General features: G+C 43.4%; 1 pseudogene; it reads left to right on the top strand.

The window, feature by feature from the left end:
- Window positions 1–1,758: 1,758 nt before the first annotated feature.
- Window positions 1,759–2,640, top strand: LOC125457210 (MARCKS-related protein 1-B-like; annotated as a pseudogene).
- Window positions 2,641–8,832: the final 6,192 nt, after the last annotated feature.

Genomic DNA, 8,832 nt, shown 5'->3' with positions numbered 1-8,832 from the left:
CCATTAATTGTATAAGCCCTACTCTTGTTTGATGAACCAAAACGCAGCATCTTGCATTTATCCAAACTGAACTCCTTCTGCCATTTTTCAGACCATCGGCCCGTTTGATTAAGATCTCTTCGTAATCTTAGAAAATCTTCTTCATGATCTAGTGTACCACCAATTTTGGTGTTGTCTGCAAACTTACTAACCATGCCTTCTATGTTCAGATCCAAACCATTTACACAGATGACAAAGAGGTCCCAGAACTGAATCCTGCGGAACACCACAGGTGACATACCTCCAGTCCAAAAAGCAACCTTCTACCATCACTCTCTGTCTCCTCACTGTGAATCTCATGTGACCTAATTAGACTATTATGCGAAACCTTGTCAAAGACTCTACTGAAGTCCAAATAAACAAAGTTTGCTGCTCTGCACTCACCAATCTTTCGACAACTTCCTCAAAATATTCAAACAAGTTTTTGAGGCAAGATTTCCCTCACAGAATACCATGCTGGCTAACCTTAATAGGAATTTGACCCTCTAAATGTTTATAAATCCTATCTTTTAGAATCACCTAAAACAACTTATCCGCAACTGAAGTCAGACTCATAAGTCTGTAGTTCCCTGGTTTCTCGTTACAACCCTTCTAAGACAAAGGCACAATATTAGTCACCCTATTGTCATCAGGCACCTCACCCACAGTTATAGATGATGCAAATATTTCTGCAAGGGGCCATAATTTCTTTACTTATTTCCTATAGTGTTCTCAGATACATCAGATCAGGTCCCAACGATTTATCCACCTTTATATTTTCTAAGACCTTCAGAACTTCCTCTTCCGTAATGCGAACAACTTTTAAAACATTAATATTTATTTGCTGAGTTGTTTAGCCTCCATTATTTTCCCCACTGTAAAACTGACCTGAAATATTCATTTAATATCTCTCCCACCTCCTGGGGCTCAACACAAAGATGGCCTCTTTGATCTTTCAGGGGCCCTCTAGTTACCCTCTTACTTTTAATGTATTTGTAGAATCTCTTTGTATTATCCTTAACATTATCTGCCAATGCAATCTCATATTCCCTCTTTGTTTTCCTGATTTCTTTCTTGAGAATGCCCCTACACTATTTATATTGATTAAGAGATTCATTTGAAACCAGTTTTCTACATCTAAAATATGATTCTCTTTTATTTTTAACTAAAACCTTGATATCTTTATTCATCCATTGTTCCTTAATCTTACCAGCCTTACCCTTCACCCTAACAGGAACATAATGTCCCTTGGTAGTTCCCAGTCGAGGCTTGAATGTTGTCCTGCATTTGGACTGCTGTTGTACCTGTGTAATCATCAGCGAACATCCCCATCACTGACTTCATCATCCTGTGAAACTCCTGCAGTGATGAGCTGGGACAAAGGTTACTGTTCTTTAACAATTACAACTACCTTTCTTTGTGCTCAGTAAAATTCTAACAAGCAGAAATGTTCTTCCCAAGTACCATTACTCAGAATTTTGCTAGGGCCACTGATCTCCCACTTTGTCAAATGTTATGTAGATGGGGACCTGGTGAATGGATTAACACACGTACGGAGAAAGAGAAAGGCTCGGCTGTGGGACGAACAGAGAATTTAAGAGAGGACGAAAAAGACTTTCTCTGAGTTTGCCTTCTCAATGCTTTTTGTGAGCTAAGTGGAGCTCATGGCAGGGCTACAGGTTTTGCCTGTGCACAGGTTGCTTTTCGGAAATCTGTGTCTCTTGAGTTCGTGTATCGAGTCGGTGGCGCTAGTTCTCTTTGTTTGAGTCGGGTTGTGTGTGTGAGAGAAAGAGAGACAGAAACAGACTCTATTCAGCATGGGAAGCACTCTGACTAAACCAAAAGCTCAGGATACCACTGGAGTAGCCGGAAAACCAACGGTCAGAAAAATGGCCAGGTGAAGACCAATGGTGATGTGCCTCCAACTAAAGCTGATGGAGAAACAGCTGCGGTTCCAGCCAATGGAAGTGGAGCCAGCGAGGGATTGAAGGAAACCACTGAGAGTCCAGGTGATGCTATAGAACCAGCACCACCTGCTGAGGGGGAAGGTGCCAAAACTGAAACCACTGAGACCCCCAAGAAGAAGAAGAAAACCCTGTCTTTCAAACCCTTCAAGCTCGGCAAAATGTCCTTCAAGAAAGCCAAGAAACCAGAGGCAGCTGAAAACAGCCCCACTGAAGATAAAGCTGAAGGCAAGGTAGCAGAAGAGAGGAAAGCAACCAGCAGTGAACCTAAAGAGAACGCTGCAGAGGAGCTGAAGGAGGAGAATCAGGCAGAAGCTGGTGCTTCTGAGGGACAAGAAACCAAAGCAAATAATGAAGAGTCTCAGACTGAGGAGACAGTCCCTGCAAAGGAGGAACGGCAACAGACTTCAGGAGAAGAAATCAAGCAGGAAGTGACTGAGGAACCTACAAAACCAGCAGAAAGTGAGGAGCATGGTTCAACACCTGCATCAGCTGAGCAAAAGAAAGAGTAACTCTGAAACCGTTTACAAACTTACTCTGTGCCACGTGTTCACATGAGACCAATTTGCCCCTTCCAGCAGTCAGCCCGAATCATGGACATGCACGCAGCCCACTTCTTTTGTTGCTAGATCTGTTCAGCCAACTTTAGTCTTCAAGTTGTCTCAGTATTAAAGTTTGCCTTTTTTTCCACCTTTTTTTGAATTTTAAAATGTATTTTCCTGGGAACAGCTTGGGTGCAATAAATATCCACTTCCCTAGTTTTAGGATTTAAAATTAAGTTTTATTGAAGAAATGAGAGGATGTGACCTGGCCAATGCAGAATTCCTTCAATTGTCTACACATGGCATTAATCCTTTAGTCACACGATCTGAGAACACTGATATAACTGGACCTGGGTTTGACTGACACTTTTGGAAAATCCCTTTTCAGCAGTTCTTAGCATTTGCAGCCCTGCTTTGTTTCCCAATTTGAGACGTTTTTGTGCTTTTTAGGAAAGCAGCAGTTTTGATTGAAGCTTCTAGATTTTTTGTAGTTTTACAGTCAGACTACAACACTATTGAAATTTTAAGTATACTGTGTTCCCAATAATTTTTTTTTGAGGGGGAGTGCAAAGAGTTTTAAATGTGATTTTTTTGCTGTTTTTTTGTCCTGTAAATAAAACTTTGGCAGATAAAAAAAAGGGACTCCATAGTTAGGGGGACAGATAGGAGGTTCTGTGGGGACGAGAGAGACTCACGGTTGGTGTGTTGCCTCCCAGGTGCCAGGGTGTGTGATGTCTCTGATCGTGTTTTTAGGATCCTTAAGGGGGAGGGGGAGCAGCCCCAAGTCGTGATCCACATTGGCACCAACGACATAGGTAGGAAGAGAGACGGGGATTTAAGGCAGAAATTCAGGGAGCTAGGATGGAAGCTGAGAGCTAGGACGAACAGAGTTGTTGTCTCTGGTTTGTTGCCCGTGCCACGTGCTAGTGAGGCGAGGAATAGGGAGAGAGAGGAGTTGAACACATGGCTACAGGGATGGTGCAGGAGGGAGGGTTTTTGGATTCTTGGATAATTGGGGCTCTTTCTGGGGTAGGTGGGACCTCTACAAGCAAGATGGTCTTCACCTGAACCAGAGGGGTACCGATGTCCTTGGGGGGAAATTAGCTAAGGCTATTTGGGTGGGTTTAAACAAATTCAGCAGGGGGATGGGCACCAAAATTGTAGTTCGACTATAGAAAAGGTTGAGAGTAGGGTGGTCCGAAATAAAGTTTCAGGGAAGCAAGATGGCACCGGCAAGCAAGAAGTTGGATTGAAGTATGTCTACTTCAATGCCAGGAGCGTCCGGAATAAGGTGGGTGAACATGCAGCATGGGTTAGTACCTGGGACTTCGATGTTGTGGCCATTTCGGAGACATGGATAGAGCAGGGACAGAAATGGTTGTTGCAGGTTCCGGGATTTAGATCTTTCAGTAAGAACAGAGAAGCTGGTAAAAAGGGCGGAGGTGTGGCATTGTTGGTCAAGGACAGTATTACAGTTGCAGAAAGGATGTTTGGGGACTCGTCAACTGAGGTAGTATGGGCTGAGGTTAGAAACAGGAAAGGAGAGGTCACCCTGTTGGGAGTTTTCTATAGGCCTCCGAATAGTTCCAGAGATGTAGAGGAAAGGATAGCAAAGATGATTCTCAATAGGAGTGAGAGAGACAGGGTAGTTGTCATGGGGGACTTCAACTTTCCAGATATTGACTGGGAACACTATAGTTCGAGTACTATAGATGGGTCAGTTTTTGTCCAGAGTGTGCAGGAGGGCTTCCTGACACAGTATGTAGATAGGCCAACAAGGGGCAAAGCCACATTAGATTTAGTACTGGGTAATGAGCCCAGCCAGGTGTTAGATTTGGAAGTAGGTGAGCACTTTGGTGATAGCGATCACAATTCTGTTATGTTTACTTATTGATGGAAAGGGATAGGTGTATACCACTGGGCAAGAATTATAGCTAGGGGAAAGGCAATTACGATGAGATTAGGCAAGATTTAGGGAGCACAGAATGGGGAAGGAAACTGCAGGGGATGGGCACATTAGAAATGTGGAGCTTATTCAAGGAAAAGCTCCTGTGTGTCCTAGATATGTATGTACCTGTCAGGCAGGGAGGAAGCTGTAGAGTGCGGGAGACGTGGCTTACGAAGGAGGTGGAATCTCTGGTCAAGAGGAAGAAGAAGGCTTATGTTAGGATGAGATGTGAAGGCTCAGTTAGGGCACTTGAGGGCTATGAGGTAGCCAGGAAAGACCTAAAGAGAGAGCTCAGAAGGGCCAGGAGGAGACATGAGAAGTTGTTGGTGGACAGGATCAGGGTAAACCCTAAGGCTTTCTATAGGTATTTAAGGAACAAAAGAATGACAAAAGTAGGATTAGGCCCAATCAAGGATAGTAGTGGTAAGTTGTGTGTGGAGGTAGATGAGATGGGGAAGCGCTAAATGAATATTTTTTGAACAGTATTCACTCTAGAAAACGACAATGTTGTCGAGGAGAATACTGAGATACAGGCTACTAGACTAGGTGGGATTGAGGTTCACACGGAAGAGGTATTAGAAATCTTTCAGAAGGTGAAGATAGATAAGTCCCCTGGGCCGGATGGGATTTATCCTTGGATCCTTTGGGAAGCCAGGGAGGAGATTGCCGAGCCTTTGGCATTGATCTTTATCTCGTCATTGTCTACAGGAATAGTGCCAGACGACTGGAGGATAGCAAATGTGGTTCCCCTGTTCAAGAAGGGGAGTAGAGACAACCCTGGTAATTATAGACTAGTGAGCCTTACCTTAGTTGTTGGTAAAGTGTTGGAAAAGGTTATAAGGGATAGGATTTATAATCATCTAGAAAAGAATAAATTGATTAGGGATAGTCAGCACGGTTTTGTGAAAGGAAGGTCGTGCCTCACAAACCTTATTGAGTTCTTTGAGAAGGTGACCAAACAGGTAGGTGAGATTAAACTGGTTGATGTGGTGTATATGGATTTCAGCAAGGCGTTCGATAAGGTTCCCCACAATAGGCTATTGTACAAAATGCGGAAGAATGGAATTGTGGGAGATATAGCAGTTTGGATCGGAAATTGGCTTGCTGAAAGAAGACAGAGGGTGGTAGTTGATGGGGAATGTTCATCCTGGAGACCAGTTACTTGTGGTGTACCGCAAGGGTGGGTGTTGGGTCCACTGCTGTTTGTCATTTTTATAAATGACCTGGATGAGGGCGTAGAAGGATGGGTTAGTAAATTTGCAGATGACACTAAGGTCGGTGGAGTTGTGGATAGTGACGAAGGATGCTGCACGTTGCAGCGAGACATAGATAAGCTGCAGAGCTGGGCTGAGAGGTGGCAAATGGAGTTTAATGCAGACAAGTGTGAGGTGATGCACTTTGGTAGGAGTAACCGGAAGGCAAAGTACTGGGCTAATGGTAAGATTCTTAGCAGTGTAGATAAGCAGAGAGACCTCAGTGTCCATGTACACAGATCCTTGAAAGTTGCCACCCAGGTTGAACAGGGCAGTTAAGAAGGCATACAGTGCTTTAGCTTTTATTAATAGAGGGATCGAGTTCCGGAACCAAGAGGTTATGGTGAAGCTGTACAAAACTCTAGTGCGGCCGCACTTGGAGTCTTGTGTACAGTTCTGGTCACTGTATTATAAGAAGGATGTGGAAGCTTTGGAAAGGGTGCAGAGGAGATTTACTCGGATGTTGCCTGGTATGGAGGGAGGGTCTTACGAGGAAAGGCTGAGGGACTTGAGGCTGTTTTCATTAGAGAGAAGAAGGTTGAGAGGTGACTTAATTGAAACATATAAAATAATCAGCGGGTTAGATAAAGTGGATAGGGAGAGCCTTTTTCCTAGGATGTTGATGGCGAGCACGAGGGGGCATAGCTTTAAAATGAGGGGTGAAAGATATAGGACAGATGTCAGAGGTAGTTTCTTTACTCAGAGAGTAGTAAGGGAATGGAACGCTTTGCCTGCAACGGTAGTAGATTCACCAACTTTAGGTACATTTAGGTCGTCATTGGACAAGCATATGGACGTACATGGAATAGTGTAGGTTAGATGGGCTTGAGATCGGTATGACAGGTTGGCACAACATCGAGGGCCGAAGGGCGTGTACTGTGCTGTAATGTTCTATGTTCTATGTTAATGTCAAGAGCAGTTACTCACTCTACCTCTCCTCAGTTCAGCTTTGCCTATGCTTTGACACAGACTGTAATGAGTTCAGGAGATGAGTAGACCTCATGGAACCTTGACAAAGAAACAAAAAGGACTGTAGATGTTGGATGCTAGAGTTCAAAAAATGTGGATCTGGAAAAGCACAGAAGGTCAGACAGCATGCAAGGAGCAGGAAAATCAATGTTTTGGGTCCTGAAGAAGTGTTCCAACCTGAAATGTTGATTTTCTTGTTCCTTGAATGCTGTCTGACCTGCTGTGCTTTTCAAGATCCACTTTCTTTGACTTCTCTGTGACAATGGGCTTGTTCTCCTACTGAAGGAGGTGGTAGGGGTTAATTGTCAGGAGGTTTCTTTTTCCATCTTTGATCTGATGCCATGAGACTCCATGGGCTTCAAAGTCTATGTTGATGACTTCCGAGGCAGCACCATCCTATTGTGTACAACTGTACCACAACCTTTGGTGACAGCGATGGTGATGTAAAGGAGTTTATTCTGAAAGTATGATCCTCTGATTATGATTGTGTCAGGCTCTTTGAGTAATCAGAGGGACTGTACTCCCAGACATTAATAAGGTTGAGTTTGAAATGACAACAGCTCTGTGTGTTTTGCTATCCATCCTGGTGCCATGGCCTGTGCTGCGTGGTCTGTCTGGTTTCATTCCTTTATCAGACTTTGATGCAGTTAGATCCCACTGAGTAGCTTGTTAGAACATTTCAGGGGTCACTAAGGAGCCAATCACATAGCTGTGTGTCAGAGTCATAGATAGAACAGACCATGCAACGATGCCAAAAATTCCTACTCTAAAAGAACATCAGCAAACCATTCTTAAGGTTTTTTTGAACAATCAACAGTGTTGACATTGTTTCCTTTTGATAAGCTTTTCACTTCCAGATTGATTCCTGGAATTTGAATTTCACCATCTATTGTGGGTCTCTTGCTTATTGGTCTAGAGTTGAGACTACTGCACATTCGCCAGTTTGCCCTTCAGATCAACATTTTCCTCATCCATTACTCGACATCCAATTCTTCACCTTTCACACTTGTCCATGACAGGGCAAGTGTGTCAGATCGACAGCACCACGTAACTCTTTGCTTTGACTTTGTTTCTGTCTGACAGTTGGAGCATCTTTGAGTGCCTTGATCTCCTACTATCCAGCTTAACCTCACACCTCAGTAATTTCAGAAAGGTGTCAAGTCCCCACGGATTGATTGAGGCCTTGTCAAGTTCATTTTCGGAGACCCTCACGGACTTGATGTAATAACGAGACACTGACCTGTTTAGAAAAACACAAATTCTTTTATTACCAAGCAAGTGCAAGCTGTGGAGAATCACTGTACTTAACCCGGCACAGAGTGCAGAGTCTCGCAAGTAATTCTCCCCGAGCAGCAGACAGTCCCCGCTTTTTATACTTTACAAAGGACATGATACATAAAACAATTTCACATTTTACAATGACATGATACATGAAACAATTACTACAACAGACAGAGACAGGATACCAAATAATTATTACATCAAGAACATAAAAGACCAGGATATAGTATCGATTGTTCGTGAAGTGGCCGCTAATGGCAGGAGGCGATTCCAAGTTGTTAACGGGACAGATTGTGATTTCAAGTTGCCGGTGTGTCTGGCTAGAACAAATCCAGTGCCCTGGCCCTGGCCCCTTTATCAGCGACAGAAATTACATGCTTTAGAAGTCTCACTCCTTTACAAATGTTCCTTACTTAACCCTATTTGAAACAGTTTAATTCTAATTTTATTCAGTCAGGAAGCTTAAGACAGTGTCTGCATACCGATGTGTGGGAAGATAAGGAGTTACAAAAGTTTTACACTGAATTCCTAGCTGGGCATGAAGCTTCAGGGCAGTGCCTGCATACCTATGTGTAGGCAGATAAAAGACTTTAATTTATAGAAGTATAGAAATCAAAGGCAGATAAAATACTTCAATTTATAGAAGTATAGAAATCAATGGGATGTTATCCCATTAACATCTCAGCCTCTGACCTCCTGTTCCACTTGTAACCGAGCTGGATGTGGGCCTGGCCGAGCTAATTAGGGGCCTGATTTCTTGTTGCATAACACCTTCTTCTTGGCTTGTTAAGAAAGAGGTACATTTCTTACTGTTGAAAATGCAGAAGTCTGATGACTGAGCAGAGGCATTCTGATCT

The sequence above is a fragment of the Stegostoma tigrinum genome, chromosome 1 (genome assembly GCF_030684315.1).
Source record: "Stegostoma tigrinum isolate sSteTig4 chromosome 1, sSteTig4.hap1, whole genome shotgun sequence".
Classification (NCBI taxonomy): Eukaryota; Metazoa; Chordata; class Chondrichthyes; order Orectolobiformes; family Stegostomatidae; genus Stegostoma; species Stegostoma tigrinum.
This window is presented reverse-complemented; position numbering and strand designations above follow the sequence as displayed.